The sequence below is a fragment of the Schistocerca nitens genome, chromosome 1 (genome assembly GCF_023898315.1).
Source record: "Schistocerca nitens isolate TAMUIC-IGC-003100 chromosome 1, iqSchNite1.1, whole genome shotgun sequence".
Taxonomy (NCBI): domain Eukaryota; kingdom Metazoa; phylum Arthropoda; class Insecta; order Orthoptera; family Acrididae; genus Schistocerca; species Schistocerca nitens.
This window is the reverse complement of record NC_064614.1, coordinates 1,069,581,723-1,069,603,841: the sequence shown is the minus strand read 5'-3', so window position 1 is coordinate 1,069,603,841 and position 22,119 is coordinate 1,069,581,723.

Sequence of the window (22,119 nt, the reverse complement as noted above, 5' to 3'; positions counted from 1 at the left end):
CACACACAATTGAACATTTGACTGTTTCCTTTCCCGATCATATTGGGTCCTGTTCTCCAATTGTTCTTCTGCTAAGCAAACCTGTTGCTGATTGCCGCTGAATATTTTCTTCATTTCGGCCTAGAAATTTTCCCACTTATTGAGCATCTCTTAATATCGTTCTTTAACCATTGATGGGCTGCAGTTTCCAAGTAAAATACATAACAAGTCACCCCACTTGTTGTATTTGACGAATCGCTCGAAACCATTTTGCTGGATCCTGACCAACGTCTCCGGAAAACTGTATTGGGTGCCTGATGGGCAGCTTACTGTTGCTTTGAAGTCCATCTGGCTCCGAAAGAAGTTGGCCTTAGGAACAATGTACTGCTTGTATTCCGGCTCCTGTCCGTGTATGCGAATGTTTTTATATTGCCACGGTTACGTGAGATGTTTCGGAGTACTCTGAGTCTCTACCAAGCGATGTCACGCCGAAGCAAGCCAGAGTCGTCAATACTGAAAACAAGTTTATTGCGAACATATAACCAGAACAGGAATTTAATCCAGACGGACTGTGCTGCTGTTTATACAAATATCGAATATTCCATAATTTAGACAAAGAGTGAATATTCAAGAACATACAATAAGTACAAACACATCTTAGTTTAAGAGCATTCAAGAAACGACAAATACTAAATAACAAACATTTGCCAGTAGTTGGGTTTTAACTGGCGGCCAGTAGCACACCAAAGAGCGTACGCCAGGATTCGTGGCAATATGTTAGTCGAACAATAATGAGCGCTCTATCGAGTGTCTATAGTAGTTCCAAAACATATACATTTCACGAGTAAGCACCAATACCTTTCAAAAATAGGAATTTAACTTCTGCTCTCTTGGCATTCTTTTTTCTCTTTATTCTCAGTTCATTCACCCAAATAAAGGCGTGCTAGCTACAGAGAATAACTGTCCTTCAGCCGTACAGTTTGTTGAAATACAATGACATTAATACAGAATAGAAAGAGATGAAAACACAAAGTCAGAATAGCCGTCGCAAGAAGATCCTGACTCAGACAGAGACCGGAGAGGCGTTTCACAGCTTGCGAATGAATAGAGGATGACAGCTTTGTTTCGGTCACGAATGTTGACAACAGTAGGGAGAGCGGTGTGCTGACGACATGCCTCTCCATATCCGCATCCAGTGACGCCTATTGGCTGAGTACGACACAGGGGGCGGTAGGTACCGTTGGGCCATCCGAAGCGTGCTCTGGCGGAGATGGATACGGATGTGGCATCGATGATAAGTTGATGCTGGAAGAAGATATTTTTGGAAGCTCGATAAGCAGTTCGAAGCAGAAAGGTCTGAAAGACAGGATTAAAAGGATCCAGGGTCACGGCATGCACATTTTGGTGAACAGTTGGAGTAAAACGGAGCATATCTCCTGTGGTGGTGGATGGATGTAGATGGTGATTAGGATGGAGTGGTGTGGGGAGGTTTTGTAGGGGAGGGATTGCCCTTACACTTGTAGAAGTACGTCAGTGGGGTAAACTGCAAATGTGATATTCGGGTGCTGATTGTAAATTAGGGCATTCTGTGAGGCTGTGATCGACTAAGGTGTGTCTTCCTTTTACAACTTCTCCACTATATGCAGGTTAGCATATTTTGCTGAATTAATAGTGCGAGATGAAATTGGAAGCTAATGATATGAATATTTGAAAGTGGGTATGCACTGTGCTTTAAACTATACGATGATAATTTACAAGTCGCAGAGCAGATCAGCCGCGGAGCCAACCATTAGAAACTCAGCAATTATGCAAAGTAATATCATACGTACGATTAGTATTTTTGTGAGTCACAAAAGCGTGTTGAAAATGGCAAATGGCTGCCAAACTTGCTACGACGCCAGTAAGAGCCTTCTGCAACTTACTGGGAATGCTAATTCGGCTTATGAGAAGAGCTTAGGAAAATTCCGTGTTTGAATCAGAACATGTCAGGGAGCACGATAGTAACAGAGTGTGAAGCACACAGCTCTAATACAAGGTATTATTGTAGATGGTTGCGCGTCTTGGCGTAGTTTGAGGGACTGATGTCAGAGATTTAAGAGTAAGAAATGGCGAACAATGGTAAGAACTTTGTCTTTGTCAGTTATAAATCCAAATAAACTAGAAATAACTACCTAGCAATGACTAAGACTTTTTGAAACTTACTATTTTCTGTCGGAAAGTACACTATTGTCTGTGGGAAAGATAATGTCATGAGAGAAGGCTTATCACTATCATACAGATTGTTTTTGACTGCGAAACAGTTTACTATGCTATTAAACTTTGTGACGGAACGCTAATGAAGAATGATAACAGTATTAAAAACCCAAGGAAATAACTTGATAATTCCAAAAGAAGGAACAATTGCCTCCGCTGCCACTACTACGAGCAGTAAAGTGGACTGAAATGTAGAAAATTATGAGAAGGAGCTTAGCATTTTTTTTAATGGTTCAAGGAAAATTTCAGCCTTTCCACAATGCCACGGTGCGCTGGAATTACAAGATCCAAGGCAATTTAAACGATCCTGAAAATTGAAGCCGTGATATGCAGAAGAGAAATCTTCTGATTTGTGATGCAAAAGCTTTCCGAGATAGAAGGCCAACAAAGGAACAAAGTGGAGGAAGAAGGTGAAGTGATGCTAAAAATCATTGAAGAAGGCTGACGATCGCCGTTTCTGCACGTATTAACGATTAAGAGAAATTATAAAATGTTAACAGAAAAACAATCTTACCTACTGACCGGTAGCAGATACACAACAACGGCAAATTCATCATGAATGTAAACCTATAGAAAGTCAAAGAATTCGGTTATCGTGCTTGCAGAATATGCCCAATGGAGGACGTTGAAATTATTGTCTAAGCAAGTGCGAAGTTACAAGCTTACAGCTCTTTCTATTGCAACCAACACTTTAATAAAATGGCAAAGGTAATGTAAATCAGAACACTGGGAGGAATTGTGGTCTAAATAGCAATTGATTTATTCATTCTTAACATCACTTGACAAAAGATGGCTACAGAAACGCCACACAAACATTCTACCTGACAAACGCTTTCAATAATATGCGGTCTATGGATAACAAAGTGATCAGCTGGAATCAACACACCACCCTAACCAGAACTATTCGCTTTATCTGACTTCAGGAATGTGAAACCGTGGTATGGCCCAAAAACTATACTACTATCAAGCCTGTATACTCGACTATTCCATAAAGAAAAATTTGGTTCCAAAGAATACGGTGCTGAAAAGCATATATTGGAGCCTTCTGCCTTACCAACAAATGCTGTACCCTTCTGCAAGTCAGGGTGGCACAGCAAGATGAGATCGTCGACTGCAGTCATGGACAGCAACAACCTGTTATTAACATCGCGCGCCCGCAAATATGAAAGTACGTGGTCTCGCGTTCGGCTGATTCGGTGGAGTCCAGTGTTCAGGTGGACCCGTTTGCTGGTCTGCCAAACCAATTTGGCTCCGTGACACACTATCCGTGACGGAATATGTCAAACGTTTAGACAGCTGCATAACTCGTGTGCGTGATTCAAGAAGCAGTACCTCTGACGGTTCAGATGGTGACTGGCACAGGTTCTAAGTGGCACACTAGCAAAGGTCACAAGTCTTACAGTCTAGGTACGGGCCTGCCATTCTTTAGTAGCGAAGCGTCAGTATAAGAGTGATCTTCTCTTTCTCTACAGCTTTCCTCCGCAGCTTGGTAACATAGCACATTTTCTTACTTAGACCACACCCACTTTAGCACAAGCCAATCACGAGCTGGAGATCAGCATTCGAAGCTGGGAGACCACCCCTCCTGCTCTGCATACACAGATTTGACCAACCAGTGACTTTAAAAACTAAAGGGCAGCCACAGACTTGCTAAAAGCCTCGTGCCTTCACAAATATGATTTTCAGCAGAGTCTGGACGCCTGGGCGCCACTGCCCTGTTCCACGGAATTTGCAGAAACTCTCAGCGGTCTCATCCACTTTCTACCTGACAAGGGCCCACACTGTGCTTCATTACCAGCCAACACGTCTTATGATGGGCCGCTCATACCTGCAACAGCTCCTCAGTGCTATTCAGCCTACCTTGATGTGGCCAACGACCGACCGGCGCCACCCAATGTGTCTGCACAATGAGACCGGGGGACTTGGCTGTTGGCAAACCTGTTCACACAGGTTCCACAGAAAAAAGCTACTCTCAGCTGCCATATGCTTTTACTGTAGTGAATTATCTCGGCACCCTCTACTTCGTATGCAGCTAAAACCTACCGCTATGCCTTCACTAGAGCACATCATTTGTATGAAGTCAGATCGTATCAAATATATCAACTAGGTAATAAGGATCGCATTGCTGGTTCTAAGGACAATTCCAAAAACTTTGTGAGTGCAAAAGTGTTGGTTACGGACTTGCTATATTCTCCGCAAGACTCTTCGATGGTGATTGTGCACCTGCACAGTCGCAACAGATGGCTGCTGGCCGTCTCTACATGGACTACAGTGGGTCTGCATCTTTGATGACCCACCAATACCATTATTTCTACAAGGACTACAGTGGGTCTGCACCTCTGGTGGCCCACCAATACCATAATCTCTACCAGCACTACTGTGGGTCTGCTCTGTGATGACCTACCTACCAATATTCTTCAAAACTTCAACTGACTCTGCTGTGGGTTTGCTCTGTTGTGGCCCATTACCTGTCTGCATGTCAAGAGTCAGCACTGTCTTTCCGTTGGAAGGACAACACTACTTCTTCAAGACTGCATGGACATCCACTACTTCCGTGTGCATTTTCTTTTACTGCTCAGACTTTGAGAAAAACACTGCAATTGTACTGTGATGAATGATCAGGACTGTCTTTATGGACTGTGAGAAAATTTTAGCTTTTGACCAACATTGTATCAATAACTGTGTGCATTTGATTTCTTTGTTACTGTAATTATGAAAAATTTTATCAAATCATTATTGGCCACTGCCCAAAACATTTTGTAAAATTTTTTGTGGGGAGCATGGAGGCTATGTAAGTAGGCTGTTTATGTTTTCTTATTGGCAACGTTACGTAGCGCTCTGTACGAAAATCACTGGCTGTGCTGTGTGCAGTCTGTGACTAGTTTGCATTGTTGTCTGCCATTGTAGTATTGGCCAGCGGCAGCTGGATGTTAACAGCGCGTAGCGTTGCGCGGTTGGAGGTGAGCCGCCAGCAGTGGTGGATGTGGGGAGAGAGATGGCGGAGTTGTGAAATTTTTAAAACTGGGTGTGATGAACTGCTGTGTATATTATGAGTTTTCAACATTATTAAGGTAAATACATTGTTTTTTCTCTATTAAAATCTTTCATTTGCTATGCCTATCAGTAGTTAGTGCCTTCAGTAGTTTGAATCTTTTATTTAGCTGGCAGTAGTGGCGCTCGCTGTATTGCAGCAGTTCGAGTAACGAAGATTTTTGGTGAGGTAAGTGATTTGTGAAAGGTATAGTTTAATGTTAGTCAGGGCCATTCTTTTGTAGGGAATTTTGAAAGTCAGATTGCGTTGCGCTAAAAATATTGTGTGTCAGGATAAGCACAGTCTTGTATAAATTTTTCAAAGGGGACGTTTCAACCTTCCCTACGAACATTAAGGAGCATGACACCACATCAAAAGTGAGAGTGCCCTGCAATCTCTCACTCTGATCTGTAATCTTCACTGAACTCCTTTACGGGGGGAAGAGAAATATGAGCCTAATGTCCCGTTCACAGCAGAGTCGCTAGAAACAGAACTTAACCTCATTTGGATAACAATGGGAGAAGAACTCCGTTATGGTTACTCGAAGGAACAATGCAGACAGAAAAACTAAGTGAGGATACCTGGATGAAACTTTGAATCACGCTGGTAGTAAATATGAGACCATTTCATATGCCCTTTGTCAAATAAGTCGGTCAACCCTATAGAAGAACTGTCCTAATCGAGACCCTTAACAGATTTTGAATCATGCTAGTAGAAAGACGCAACAAATTAATACACACTTCCTCGAAACACTTAACCAATTCTCTGACACAATTGTGATAGTGGAGAGACGTGAGGCTGTAAAAGGTCGAGAATAAGAACAAGGAGGACGTCAAAATCAAATTACCACTGGCAAAAAGGGCATTCCTGGCCAAGAGAAGTCTACTAGTATCAAACAAGGGCCTTAACTTGAGGAAGAAATTTCTGAGAATGTACGTTTGGAGCACACCATTGTATGGTGGTAAAACATTGACTGTGAAAAAACCGGAACAGAAGAAATCGAGATATGGTGCTACAGACGAATGTTCAAAATTAGGTGGACTGATAAGGTAAGGAATGAGGAGGTTCTGCGCGGAATCGGAGAGGAAAGGAGTATGTGGGAAACACTGACAAGAAGAAGGGATAGAATGATAAGACGGCTGTTAAGGGAATCAGGGTATTACTTCCATAGTACTAGAGGGAGCTGTAGAAGGCAAAAACTGTAGAGGAAGACAGAGATAATACACTAGTGGCCATTAAAATTGCTACACCAAGAAGAAATGCAGATGATAAACGGGTATTAATTGGACAAATATATTATACAAGAACTGATATGTCATTACATTTTCACACAATTTGGGTGCATATATCCTGAGAAATCAGTACCCAGAGCAACCACCTCTGGCCGTAATAACGGGCTTGATACGCCTGGGCATTGAGTCACACAGAGATTGTATGGCGCGTACAGGTACAGCTGCCCATGCAGCTTCAACACGATACCACAGTTCATCAAGAGTAGTGACTGGCATATTGTGATGAGCCAGTTGCTCGGCCAACATTGACCATATGTTTTAAATTGGTGAGAGATCTGGAGAATGTGCAGGCCAGGGCAGCAGTCGAACATTTTCTGTATCCAGAAAGGCCCGTACAGGACCTACAACATGCGGTCGTGCATTATCCTGCTGAAATGTAGGGTTTCGCAGGGACAGAATGAAGTGTAGAGCCACGGGTCGTAACACATCTGAAATATAACGTCCACTGTTCAAAGTGCCGTCAATGCGAACAAGAGGTGACCGAGACGTGTAACCAATGGCACCCCATACCATCACGCCGGATGACACGCCAGTATGGCAATGACGAATACACGCTTCCAATGTGCGTTCACCGAAATGTCGCCAAACACGGATGCGACCATCATGATGCTGTAAACAGAACCTGGATTCATCCGAAAAAATGATGTTTTGCCATTCGTGCACCCAGGTTCGCCGTTGAGTACACCATCGCAGGCGCTCCTGTCTCCGATGCAGCGTCAAGGGTAACCGCAGCCATAGTCTCCGAGCTGATTGTCCATGCTGCTGCAAACGTCGTCGAACTGTTCGTGCAGATGGTTATTGTCTTGCAAACGTCCCCATCTGTTGACTCAGGGATCGAGACGTGGCTTCGCGATCCGTTACAGCCATGCGGATAAGATGCCTGTAATCTCGACTGCTAGTGATACGAGGCCGTTGGGATCGAGCACGGCGTTCCTTATTACCCTCCTGAACCCACCGTTTCCATATTCTGCTAACAGTCATTGGATCTCGACCAACGCGAGCAGCAATGTCGCGATACGATAAACCGCAATCGCGATAGGCTACAATCCAACCTTTATCAAAGTCGAAAACGTGATGGATATAACTGAAATTGGGATTCACTGAAACATGTCACAACCCGCCACTATTCCATGATCTAATGACGATGCTCATAAGTCCGTGCTAGCCTTTGAACTCTATGTCAAGGTGTCAGCAAACGGACGCGAGCTGATCGTTGGCTGCTGAAGTCTAAGCGGTGCATTTGCCGTCCGTACATTCATGGTATGAATGGCTTAATGACGCCCCACATTCAAATAGGCTGCGATCCGATTCACAGCAGAGCGTCGATCACGCCATGTGGCTTTGCAGAGGCGACGCGGCATCCGTTCGTCAGGCACTTTGCACTTATCCTCTCCGCTAATTAAGATGTACCCTAGACACTGCTGGCGTTGAAAACCCGAAATCTTGTGGTATCACCGATATACTATGACCCATGTATCTTGTAACGATAATAATTCGTGTTGAAAGACTGTCAATTCTCAAAGTGCTGCCATCTTCACTAAGCCCCCTTTTGCAACAATCGGCTGATAAATTGCGGCTATACTCTCGCACTCCGCCGTATGGCGTTGCCTTCCACCTCACAGTGATATCTTTAATTAAAACTTTCTCACAGTGCTACATCTGAATGAAATACATGATATTTAGGTAAATTGATGATAGCCACCAGAAAGCAAGCCTCGCTGATGATCGTTAGGAATTTCTTTTTAACAGAACCGTGAGGTGCCACACACTAGTATTTGACTGTTTTAGTCCATCATCTACTTGCTTTTATAGTTGGGGACGCATCAACCCACTGAGTAGGTTGTTTAGCGTCACTGTTCGAGGGCAGGTAATCGAGCAGTCACGTACAATTCTGTATATAATATAGTGTCTCCAATGACTGATTCACTCACTCACTCATCATCACCCAGCCAAAATCACTAAGGGTAGAATCTTGAAATTTTTCGAGAGTGTTGATCGTATACTGTGGGTGTCGTTTAAGAAGGAATTTTTCGAAGTTCCACCCCTAAGGGGCCGAAATAGGGAATAAAAGGTTTTTGGAAAATACTTCGCTATAAATCCAATTTAGAAGCTAGAACAACGAAAATAAGTATTTGGTTTCTCTGTAAGAAATAAATACGTGTTTCAGCATTTTTGGAAGTTTATATAGTTAGCGATTTATTTTTTGAAGTAAATCGTTTTTGAAGAACTACCAAACCGTTCTTAAAGTTATATCTGTGAAAATTAGTATTTCGCTTTTCAGTTAGAAGTAAAATATAATGTGTGTCACTGTTTATTGGAAATTCAACATATAATGGGGGTGAAACAGGGCATGACTGATTCATTGACACACCACTGCGCAGCCCAAACCACTAAAGATAGAAACTTGAAATTTGAAAAGGTTGTTTATCCTATACTATAGGCATCGTTTAGTAAGGTATCGTGAGAAATTCCACCCTTAAGGAGGAGAAATGGGGACGAGAGGTTTTTTGAAAACATGTCGCTAATTCAGGCAATTTAGAAGCTAGAACTAAAAATATCGGTATTTGAATTCTATGTCAGAAATGAAAGTACGCGCTTCAGCATTTTTGGAAATTCAACCACTAAGGGAAATAACCGTGGGTGAAGCGTTTTTGGAAAATAAATCATTTCTGAAGTCATAATAAAGCATTTTTAAAGCTACATCTATGAAAATTGGTATTCTCGGTTAGAAACATAATAATACTTAGTGTTTTTGGAAATTGAGCTCATAAGGGCGTGACTTAACGGCCTTGAATACTCATGATAATATTACATTATGAAAGAATTTTTTGAGTTAAACTTAAGAAAATTTGTGTTTGGCTTCTTAATAAGAAAAAAAATATATTTGTGTCTTTTTAAAAATTCAATCCCTAAGGGGTTGAAATAGGGAATGAAAATGTTTAAAACTAGATCACTGAAAATTTGTTTTTGACTTCTAAGTAAATATTTGTTATGGGGTGAATGTTTCTATGGAAATATCACAACAAGAACTCAAAAGGCATGATTAACAAAGGCTCCAGCTGCCAGAATCGCTTTTTGGCCAGAAGTAAATTCGCATAAGACCATGCTTCTACGGACTTCATTGCCGTGCAAAGTTTTCAACATGTTGCCTCTTGTGAACAACACAAAAATTCGATTAAAAGAAAACAACAAAAATCTGTTCATACCATGCAGTCAACAGCAGCGATGCAGCTGGCGCTAAGTTAGTATATATATCGTACAGTATTATAAAACGATCGGTGGGAATATCGCAGCGAGTTCTAGCTTTCGTTAAAGAAGCAGTTAACGAAAGACCACGAATAGTGTTTGTTCGCTCACCGCCAAAACATCTTGAAAAGCAGCTACTTCCAAAACACAATAAAACTTATTTGTATGACAAGAAGATAAAGAAGGGGTCACGTTTGAAATAATCAACACCACTATATACAATAAATAAGGTAATTATTGAGCCAACAGTCACAGACAGGGTACACTTACGTGTTGTCAGTACAGGCTCAGACAGAAATCAAAGGTGAGGAGGCAGGAAACAAATAAGTTAAGTAAGATCTATAACCTTTTATCAGAGACATGAACTCCCATCTTAGATAGTTCTAGTAATTCCGTTAAACACAAATAAAAGTGTTTGCTGGTCTCTTAACAAGTAGCACTCCAGTAAAATATTTCACCGAACATATTCAGGAAAATATTGTCTTTTCTTTATATACATTAAATACACATTGAAATACAGAGATATGTAAACAGGCAAAATACGACGCTGCCTATATAAGACAACAAGTGTCTGGCGCAGTTGTTAGATCGCTTACTGCTGCCACAATGGCAGGTTATCAAGATTTAAATGAGTCTGAACGTGATGTTATAGTCGGCGCACGAACGATGGGACACTGCAACTCCGAGGTAGCGATAAAGTGGACATATTCCCGTACGATCATTTCACGAATGTCCCGCGAATATGAAGAATCCGGTAAACCATCGAGTCTCCGACATCGCAGCGGCCGGAACAAGTTCCTGCAAGAACGGGACCAACGACGACTGCAGAAAATCGTTCAACGTGACAGAAGTGCAACCCTTCCTGAAATTGCTGCAGATTTCAATGCTGTGCCATCAACAAGTGTCAGTGTGCGAACCATTCAACGAAACATCATCGATATGGGCTTTAGGAGCCGAAGGCCCAATAGTGTACCCTTGATGACTACATCACACAAAGTTTTACGCTTCGCCTGGGCCTGTCAGCATCGACATCGGACTGTTGATGATTGAAGACATGTTGCCTGGTGGGATGAATCTTGTTTCAAATTGTATCGAGCGGATGGATGTGTACGGATATGGAGACAACTTCATCAATCCATGAACGCTAAATGTCAGCAGGGGACTGTTCAAGCTGGTGGAGGCTCTGTAATGGTTTGGGGCTTGTGCAGTTGGAGTGATACGGCACCCCTGATACGTATAGATACGACTCTGACTGGTGACACGGACCTAAGCATCCTGTATGATCAACTGCATCCGATCATGTCCATAGTGAATTCCGAAGGACTTAGGAAATTCCAGCAGGACAATGCGACACCCCACACGTTCAGAATTGCTACAGAGTGGCTCCAGTAACACTCTTCTGAATTAAAACACTTCTGCTGGCCACCCATATCCGCATCCAGTGACACAGGTGGCCTGAGGATGACATGGCGTCCGGTCGGTACCGTTGGGCTTTCCAAGGCCTGTTCGGACTTAGTTGAGTTTTGGGATGCCTTGCAACGTGTTGTTAAGAGGAGATCTCAACCGCTCGTGCTCTTACGGATTTATGGACAGCCCTGCGGGATTCATAGTGTCAGTTCCCTCCAGCACTACTTCACACATTAGTTGAGTCCATGCTACGTCGTGTTGCGGAACTTCTGCGTGCTGGCGGGGGCCCTACACGATATTAGGCAGGCGTACCAGTTTCTTTGACTCTTCAGTGTAGGATAATTTTGAACATCTATAAAACAAAAAACAAAAGTAAAAGCTTTATCTAGCATACTTGAAAACTGCTTGTCGGTCCGGGATACATAACAAATAGGGTTGATAGAGGGAACAGAGGAAATTCAAAGAAAAGCGCGAAAGCGTCACATGGATTCTCAGTCAACTGCGCAGCGAAAGAGGCGTTCTTAATTACGGTGTGTTTTACTGTTAAGGTTCTGAGAGCGTATGTTCCTAGAAGAAGCATATTGCTTCCTCCAACGTACATCTCGCAAAAAGACCACGAGGATACAATTAGAGAGATACGAGTTCGCACAGAGGCTTACCAGGAATCATTCTTCCAGCAAACCATTCGCTGCTGGACAGTACCCTCCACCACACACCGTATGGTAGCTTGTGGAGTGTAGATATAGATCAAGGTTTCCGAAACTTGCTTCCGCGGAACACTTGTGTTCGCGGAAAGTGAATAAGTGTTCTGTGAAAAGTATCACTAACATAATTTTTAACAACCTGAAAATATATATATTTTTTAATTTATGATTTTTGTGTTCTTAGTTATGATTTAAGATTGATATAATCACTGAACAAAACAAGTTTTTCTACTTTTGTAAAATTTTATTAACCTTCAGAATAAACAAAGTGTTCCGTCGAAGTACCAGTATTCTCAAAATGTTCCGTCATATGAAAAGAGTTGTATCCCTTGATGTTTATGTAGATCTGGCCGCTAATACGGGTCAATTTCAAATGCGACGAGCCTGTCCGTGAGTTTGGGCTACTCATTTGACGAGCGAATTTTTTTCTTCAACAATTCTTTATTGAACATAATGAGAATCACACACACGAAAGAATTTTATCCACCCACCCTATTTTCCCACGTAATCTCCATCCCGTTCTATGGCCTTCCTCCAGCGCGAAACAAGGTGTGTATGCCCTGTCAGTATCGATTTTTGTCCTGGTGGCGGAACTAGTACTTCATTGTGTAAATCAACTCCTCATCGTCCTCAAAATGTCTTCCACTCATGCCATCCTTTAATCTGTCCTCGCGAATGACAACATCAGCTCGCTGCAACATGTCAGGTGTGACAGCCGTGGATGGTCTCGCCGACCGCTGCAAATCGTGGAGCTCCACCGAACCGCCTTCTTATGACCAACCTCCGTGCCCAGCGACTGACTAACTGTACTTTTGTCGACAGCAAATACTCCATGGACTTTGTACAACCGTTTGTGAATATTCCCCACAGTTTCTTTCTCTGCAGTTAGAAATTCAATGACGGCAGCTTGCTTGAAACGCACATCAACTACAGACGCCATTTTTAAACTGTCGTGCAGCTACGCTATCTGTCGGAAGTGACGGGAACTTGGCGCTCTCGGTTAGGAGACTTCAGATAATACATACGTAATGTTTCACATTCGTAGCATAGTTTTCGGCTGAGAAAAACTCAGCCTTCGCATGAAAGGCGACGGATAAGCGAGAAAACGTATTAGTGACGGATGTTAGTACACCGCAACACCAGGAATACTTCGACAGAAAGAAGAAAGGAAGAGAATCTACTCCATTGGTATTTTCATAAAGAAGATGATATACAAACGCTGAACAACAGGCCTCATATCTCCTTAGTAGCGGAATCTACATATACATAGATCATAAACTTTGTCACATTTTCTTGGTACCCTAAGCTCTGTACTTTGTTTATGGTCATATTTGGTCCGAAAACTACGGAACAGGATATTAACAAGCAGCTTCATTGAGCTACTTCAGAATACCTTGCGTTCGTAGGAGCCGAGAGGCGTAAGCAGTTCCAACAAATGGTTGAAATGGCTCTGAGCACTATGGAACTTAACATCTATGGTCATCAGTCCCCTAGAACTTAGAACTACTTAAACCTAACTAACCTAAGGACATCACACAACACCCAGTCATCACGAGGCAAAGGCAGTTCCAACAGCTAATAGTTGAAGCAAACTATTTCATCGTATTGTTTTCACGAAGTGACTGAGTTCTTGATGTCCTGAGCTGTGTTATGACCAATGTTTGCCTTAAAATTTGTTTTCGAATTATGTGTTTATATTTATTAATTCGAGCTATAGCTGTTTCAGATGGCTATGATTTAGAAGCTTTAGTAATTAGCTCAGTGTCATTTCGCACTAAGAGCAGAGTAAACGCGCACATCAGAATTATACTTCTATCTCTTTACATCTTGTAGATGAATCATATGCTAATCACGTGAAAATCTTAGAGGTAATCTGTTATATATTCTTAACTGATACTGTATTTACTGAACCGAGCCTGTTTATTTTACGCAACCATATGTTGTGATTGGGAGTTCCAAATTCAGTTATTCTGATATTGGGCATCACGTACATGGCGTGCTGAAAAGAAACACCTCTTTCTTTTCTCAATAACGGTTGAGTCTCTACGTGTCATGTATATTACGCGGTCGGATTTCTTGCTTCTCTGAAGCCTGTGCCGCTGGAGGGCTCAGAATTCTAGCATGTAACAAGGTGCTGTGTAACGTAACTGTGTTGGTGCGTGAGAAACAACGTGTTGTACTTGAGTTTCTAAGCGTAGAAAACGTGCATCCAATTGAAATCCACAGAAGAATGAAAGCTGTGTAGGGTTATGGTTGAATCGACATAAGTTACATGCGACGCCGGGTTGTAGAAGGTCGCAATGAAAGAAACGCTGGTGCTACCCAGGGAACCATCAGGAAAAATTGTCGGATAACACTTACAAAGCTCTCAGATGAGAGGTGCATATCACGAGAGCGACTGCAATACAGAAAACTGTGTGTACAGGGGGTTCCAAAAATGCTCACTCGTAACATGAAACAGACTCGACATAAGTCAACACTTCCCTTTGCATTTTAAGCGTGAGGTTGATGTGTTTCTTAACGACATTTTGACAGGTCATGAAAGTAATGGAACAAGGGCAGCTTCGCCCCAGTGACGTTATCCAAGATGGTGGACATGACGTCAGCCAATGATGCGAGTACGTGACGTCAGCTGATGATGCGGTTGAAGTCATTCAAAATGGCGGCCGTGACGTCAGCTTATGACGCGGGTACCGTTATCGAAGATGGAAGGTTTTGGTGGGAAAGTGTCATGCCCCCCCTGGCAGCGATTTCGCATTTTGGAAGGAACATACATCAATTGGGCTATCTCTACTAACCTACGAAAACGGCGGGAAGAAAGTCACCCGACCGCCACCTCTTTCTAGGAACTGGCGGGAAAAGGACCCAGCATGTGCTTTATTTAAACAATTAGATGCAGTACCACCATCATGTGTGTTCGCCATGGGGTCCTGTTGTGCCATCCTCTTGGAAAAAGGGTGGGAATGTCGAATTTTTGAGGGAATTTTGCTGCAATAGCTTACTCCTGGAGCTGATGGACTTAATATGGTGTTGCCCCCACTAGAGGCTGCTCATGTCAATCAAATCGAATATAAATTGTTTCAATTAGTTTAAATTTCTATGAATATCTTTAAATTTGTTTAAATTACTTAAATTTGTATAAATATGGTTAAATTTTTTTAAATTTGTTGAAATTTCTTTAAATTTATTATCTACCTAGGGCAGTAGCGGATTAGTTCGGTATTACCACCACAAGAGGCTGAGATATCGTGTGCTTGTTGAGTTGTCGGTGTTCAATTAGCGATATGTTGGTGTGAGGCAGGAAGAGTTTTAATAGCTGTATACGGTCCTGCAAATAAATGCTTTACTTTAAAGATGCGTTACACAACACATGGAAACATCTGTCTCTGCTGGAATTGTCTGTCATTTCTAAAACCTACATATAAGCTCACACCACACAAGATACAACTGCTTCCAATGCAACAGACCAAAGAACGGACCTAATTCTATAGTTCACCGCTAGTGGGTGCCATGATAGGTCACATGAACATGCAATTCAGTCCATAGAAACACAGCATCATGATGGCATCATGCTACACGTCTGACCCAGCCTCCTCATACCCCTGGCGGTCTGGAGGGGAAAACTGGTGGGAAAAGGAATCAGCCTATTCTGGGCTTCTGGAGAGAGGAAGGAGTGTACTTTATTTATTTTTTTGAACAATTTATTTAGGCATGGATTTCACGTGTTTATTTATTACGCTGCTACAGAACCCTCTCCCTGATGTGCTTAGGGTCAGAATATACGTACATTTTACAGACCTCGTAACGTCTCGTAAATAATGCATTACACTGATGTGCAAAGACGCATACAACTCGTAAATTATAGAAATAATGCAGTACACAGCATACAGACGTGTAAACTACACCTAGATCACCGAAATAATGCATGCAAACACGCTCACAATGCTTAAACACCCGAAAATAATGCTGTGCACAAACACTGTGTGCAAGTAAAAAACGCAACTTATCGGCGACTCGAACCCTGATTCTACTGGATGGAAAACCCGAGTGACCCCGTAATACATGGGAACTGTCCATATGCGGGAGAGGAAGGTTAGGTTAGTGTACTTTATTTATTTTGGTCGGGAAACTGACGCATATATCGATCCTAATTACTTATATAATCAGAAAGATTGCTAATAATTACACAACTACATGGATATCACTGCACAAGGATGGCCTAAAATCGCAATATAGCGCAAAGTCTGACAATACTATACAACTTGTCTTATCCTGCTGGGAAAAAAATCTCGCAACACCACTCGAAACTTACGCAAATATCGATCCTAACTACGTAATTAATCACGAAGATCATGTCTAATTACACAACTACATGCACAGTGCTGAACAAGGACGGCATAAAAGCGCAATACGCTGCAAAAACTGGATATACCATACAACTGGTGTTATGCTGCTGGGAAAAAATTTCGCAATACCACTCGAAACCAGCAACAGAAACATTCAAATTCTACCCTACACCTACAAGCTAGGGGGGAAGAGGCTGGGGTGTAAGGTATAATCTTTATTCTTTTTTGATGGGAAATACGTTCAGCTGACTAGATGATGGTGTAGGACAGTGAGGAGTTTAAAAGAAGTGTATTACCGTCCAGCATATAGCATCAGTCACTGTTTGACGTCAAATTTCACTACACAGGCCTACTAAAAATCACCCTACAGCCCAGTTAACTGAAGGCAATATACATTATCACAGCTGATGGAAAAAATACATCACAGTTATAATTACACTTCAAAATTGTCGCGAAAAACCAGCACTCATATTGAATGGGCCATAATGCATCACATGTAGTGGGGAAAATCGTCGTCCTAAAAGGCTGCAGTTGAAAATGTGCTCTTCTCCATGCACAATCACAAAATTCTGAAAATCTACCTAAGATATGGAGGTACAATGCCGAGTGGCGGCTCATGCTGGCGCCGTGCGCCTTGATATGATCACCCTTGGCCAATAGATTGAACACTGACAAGCACATGATATCTCAGCCTCTTGTGGTGGTAGTACCGAACTAAGCCGTTACTGCTGTAGGCAGATAATAAAGTAAGGAAATTTCTACAAATTAAAAAAAAATTAACAAAATCTATACAAATTGAAACAAGTTTGAGGAAATTTAAACAAATTTTAATAATTTTAAATAAATATAAACAATTATATTCGAACTGATTGACAGCACGTGCAGCCTCGAGTGGGGCAACACCATACTAACTCCCTCAGCTGCAGTGGTAAGATGTTCAAGCAAAATTTCCTCAAAAGTTAAAAATTACCTCCTGTTTTCCAAGAACATGAGGCGACAGGACCCCATGGCCAACACACTTGATGGTGGTACTGCCTCTAACCATTTAAATGAAGACTGAAAGTGAAGACATGTCCAGAACAGGCCAGGTCCTTTCCCTTCCAGTTCCTAGGAAGAGGTGGTGGTCAGGTGACTAAGGTTACTGGAGGTAAGTGCCCTCTCTTTCCCACCATTTTCTTAGGTTAGTAGAGGTAGCCCAATTGACGTATCTTCCCTCCAAAATTCGAAATTCCAACCATGAGGACTTGGTAGTTTTCCTCCAGAAGCCACCAACTTTGATAACGGTACTCGCATCATCAGCTGACGTCACGCCCGCCATTTTGGATGACGTCACTGGGGTGACGCCGCCCTTGTTCCACTAATCATGAAATCTGGGTTCACCATTTTGACACCTAAAATAAGAACGTCAATGGAGTTCCCACTCAAAGGATAACCGACGCCAAAAAAGTTGAGGATTATGCCATCATATGGCAAAATCATGTTCACATCGTTCTGGGATGTTCAAGGTGTGGTGCATTTGGAATTTATACCTAAAGGCGCCACCGTAAACTTGCAATGTACTGTGAGAGCCTCAGAAAACTGAAAGTAAGAATTTGAAGTGTTCGTCCACATAGCTCTTAGGGTCTGCGTTTTAGACCCCATGTTTCGTTGACTTTTTTGTTTCGAATGATTATTCCTGTCATATCCTTGAAGACTGACGATCACTTCTGAAAAACCCTGTATTGTGCTATTATCGACAGCATAAATCACTTTCAATTCAAGTTCACTGGCACCGTAGACAGCAATGATGCATGATAGGCTGGACAGTCTTCTGGGTTTGTGATGGGATGGCGGGAAGGAGACAGTGTTAGCGAGCTTGTGAATCCGAAAAACTCAGGTTTGCCGCATCCGTGTATTGCTGCTGCCAGTTGAATCCAAAGTTGCCTGATACAGATAGGTTTCCCGCAACATCGAATATATGACCATTTTTAACACAAGCGGGAATTTTAAATAAAATACTGGATATTTTTATATTAATGTCGAGTACAAGACCCAGCTGGACTTGGCAGGCAATTTTTAGAAGAAAAAAGTGCATCCTATAGTCCTTAATATACAGTAATGAAGAGCCTGTTTAACCTCGTGACCGTTTTGACTAAACTGTGACATTGTTCTAAGCGGAATGTTTTGCTTGCTGCAATTTCGTGCTTCATATCCAAATTAATGTTCGCTCTCTCTCATGTTGTAGACTTTATTCGGGAATTAGCGCCTTTAAATTGTTTACAGCTTTTGTTACTACTTTTAAAGCATCCGAGTACGACACTTCAAGGTAAAACATTCCACATCGAAAATAATATGTGTAGTTTGTTTTGTAAAGGGAATGCTGCTCATATCTAAAACTTCGAAGGCATTAGTTTACCTGTTTATAAAATTTTAATTCTCGTTTCACATAAAAAAATGGTTCAACTGGCTCTGAGCGCTATGAGACTTAACTTGTGAGGTCATCAGTCCCCTACAACTCAGAACTACTTAAACCTAACTAACCTAAGGACATCACACACGGTCATGCCCGAGGCAGGAAACGAACCTGCGACCGTAGCGATCGCGCGGCTCCAGACTGAAGCGCCTAGAACCACTCGGCCACAGCGGCCGGCCCGTTTCACATATAGTCAATGTTTCATCTACTGGACGGTCGTCACACGTCCAGACGACAGTCAAACTCTTCGCATACTTTTGCGAGCATATCTGGAATTATAGTGTTAACTGCTGTTGCTATGCCGCGTCGCATTTCTTCGTAAGTTGTAAGGGGAGACGCACCGACGGAGGCTTTAACAAATCCACTCACACAGACGAACAAAAGACATACACCGCGACCTTAGACGACCTTGGAGGATATCAGTGGAACATAGGGCCCGTACCCCCCTTACGGCGGAACCATCACTGAAACAGTTCATTCTGAAGAAGTAGTGCCCTTTCATGCGGATACCATAGCGGAAGCGATCAATCCTCTTGGAAAATGAAATATACTACTTCTTGTCGCAACTGACAAAAATCCATATTTCCAACATCTCCAGGTACTTGATTCGTGCAACCGTCCGTCTACCTTAGCATAATTGAAGAGGGCATTTCACTTGGCTACAGACTTCCCTCCAGGCATCTATAATAACCACTATGGTATGATACAGGTTGTCCCAGGATAGATGGTATGATACAGGTTGTCCCAGGATAGATGGTCAGTATTCAGGGACATGACAGGAAAAATCATGTGAAATAAAAAACTGCATTTGTACCTATGCCCTATTCGGAATGGTTTGCGAGACAGAATACATTTAATGTGCATTCTATTTATTGTCTGCATTATGCGATACATTCTCAGGTTTACACAACTATAACAGTTACTGAACATTACAACATGCGAATATCGATATTTTACAAATGGACTTTACGTTTTGTACAAATCGATGTACCATATCGATATTTTTGTTTCAGAAGCTATATTTGGTACATTTTAACAGCAGTAGGTCCGTGACAGTGGCAACAAGCAGATGGACCATTGATTTGTTTTCAACATTTTCGGTCTTCGGCAACACTGTTGCATTTTACCTAAAATGACGTAATTCTTAGTTCTTGACAAATTTAAAAGAATGAATTGCTGTGCCGTCAATGGACGTTAAACACAAGGGACTAAAAGAATGAAGTAAAATCATAAAAATGACTTAGTCCTTGAAAAATTAAAAGCATACGACAAAAAATGCAAAATTACATTTACATTTCCATAGCCAGAATATTCGGGAATTTAGTACTTGAGAACAATGCTCAGCTTATGAAGAAACAAAGATTCCATGTTATCAAACTCCAGACATTACTAATAAGTTATAACAGAATGAAATGGAGCTGCCAATCGGCTTCGTTACATGTTTTCGCGGACTCATTGAGAAGTATATCCATGGTGAGAGAGTTCCGTTTCAGAAATGTTGTCTTCCTAAGGAGCGAACACGTCACTCTCGCAGCTCCCATTTCAGTAGGTGTTCTTAACTTCATAAGCCTCAAATGGCTGTTGATGAAACAAAAGAGTTGACGACAAGACACACTCGACAAGACGTTACTCTTTGAAAATTCAAGTAATGGTGTACAGCTATCAGGCACTAACTATTTATAGTAACGTGTTATGTTATATTGGTTCATGGATACTGTGTGGCCGCTGATTGGTACTTGTCTGTAGAAGCAAGAAGCGTTGCCAGTTCATGCGATGTAACAGTGGATGACGCTCATTGAGTAAGTGTTGTACGCCCACCTTCATTTCATAAATTTCACGGTGGTTACTGCAAATCAGCGTGACCGCGAACATCCCTATTGGGAGCTTTCATGAAACGCAGCTGATCGGTAGGGATTGAGAGTATTAACGGCAGTGAGTGAAGTTATCTCTTAATTTTTTCGTAGTCAACAATGAGTTGTAAGCACGGAGTGGTGATTAATATGGTTTACTCAGACTTTTGCTCACTGTGTGATGCAAACGCATGGCGAATAGAGTGGAAAAATGATCGACATCCATACTTTTTTGTACGTCGTAAACGAATGAAAAACGAAAATTAAAGTGAGGGAATCGAAAAATGTGCACCAAATGTATCACAAGGTTTGGGTGAATCCAACTTAAATATCTGTATTGAAAATTCCAGTAATTGTACTGATGGAGTAAATGACGTACAAATAACAATGTCCTCGAGATTTGTAAATCACATGTTTTATCCCTAGCGACATGAAAGCCTGCGGACTCCCGTGTTGATAAAGGTGAAGGCGACGTTCTTACTAAAGGAGCACCAAATCACGAACTTTAATCGACCTCATAGTTACGCCTTCTGAAATGCACCGTCTGGGCACGCAGAGTGCCTTTCATCAATGGTAAAAGGAGTGGAACTTGTCTCAGTTCTTCAGGGGAAGATATTATGCTTCTGTTTGGCCTATTATTCCAAGCAGGTCCTGGTTTCAGGATGTTCGCTTTCCCGCATGTCTGATATCCATTGTCTGCCGTACGAGCTTCAGCCACGGATGCACTGCAATTACTTCAACTCCATTCTGTGAATGTACTAGCTATACGAAAGGTGACATTAATCGCATCCTCCTTGCATGTGCAGTATGGGAAAGACAGAGACAATCGTTTTTGCCACAATTACGTCATGAGATAGTGCCGTTTCCAGCGAGTGCTGCCATTCTGCTTTCTTTCAGTAATCCTGCATAGCAGAAAGAGAGTTTTAAATTGCTGCAAGCTGCCAAGGTATCTGTGTAGCAATATCGGCGCTCTGGGATCTATGAGAACCGTCGCTTCCCTTTGATCTGTATGCTTTATCTATAGTTATTTCAGCTTAGGTACTGAACATCTGTCTCTCTAATAATTCTCTTCTTTTTGGTTCATTGCTTAAATGTTTAGTGCCAGAACAATAAAATGTGTTAATGTGTAGTGTAACATTTTACACAGCATGACAAAGACAGTTCTTGAACGTATCTTTGCACCTTTGTTTATATTTGTAACACAACAACATTGTTTCGCGTTAACACTGTTACAATGTCTTTCAATCTTTCTCTTTAATTTATAAAAACCTATTGTTGAATATATTACATGTATATCAATCAACAGCAGGCTTTTAAGGTCTTTTGTTAAATTTGTATCTATATTGTTTCATGCTTTTAGCTTCCTAAATGACAGTTAGCTGCCGAATGCAGAAAATAAAAAAAAAAAAGAACGGAAAACGCTACCCAGTTTTTGTTCCTTAGTTATCCTCACCTCGATTCACATGGGATAGCTGCATTACAGAGACCCTGCCGGCAATGACATGAACTCACAATTGGCGCAAACGTTAACGTCACGTTTGAATGCGTAATTTAACATT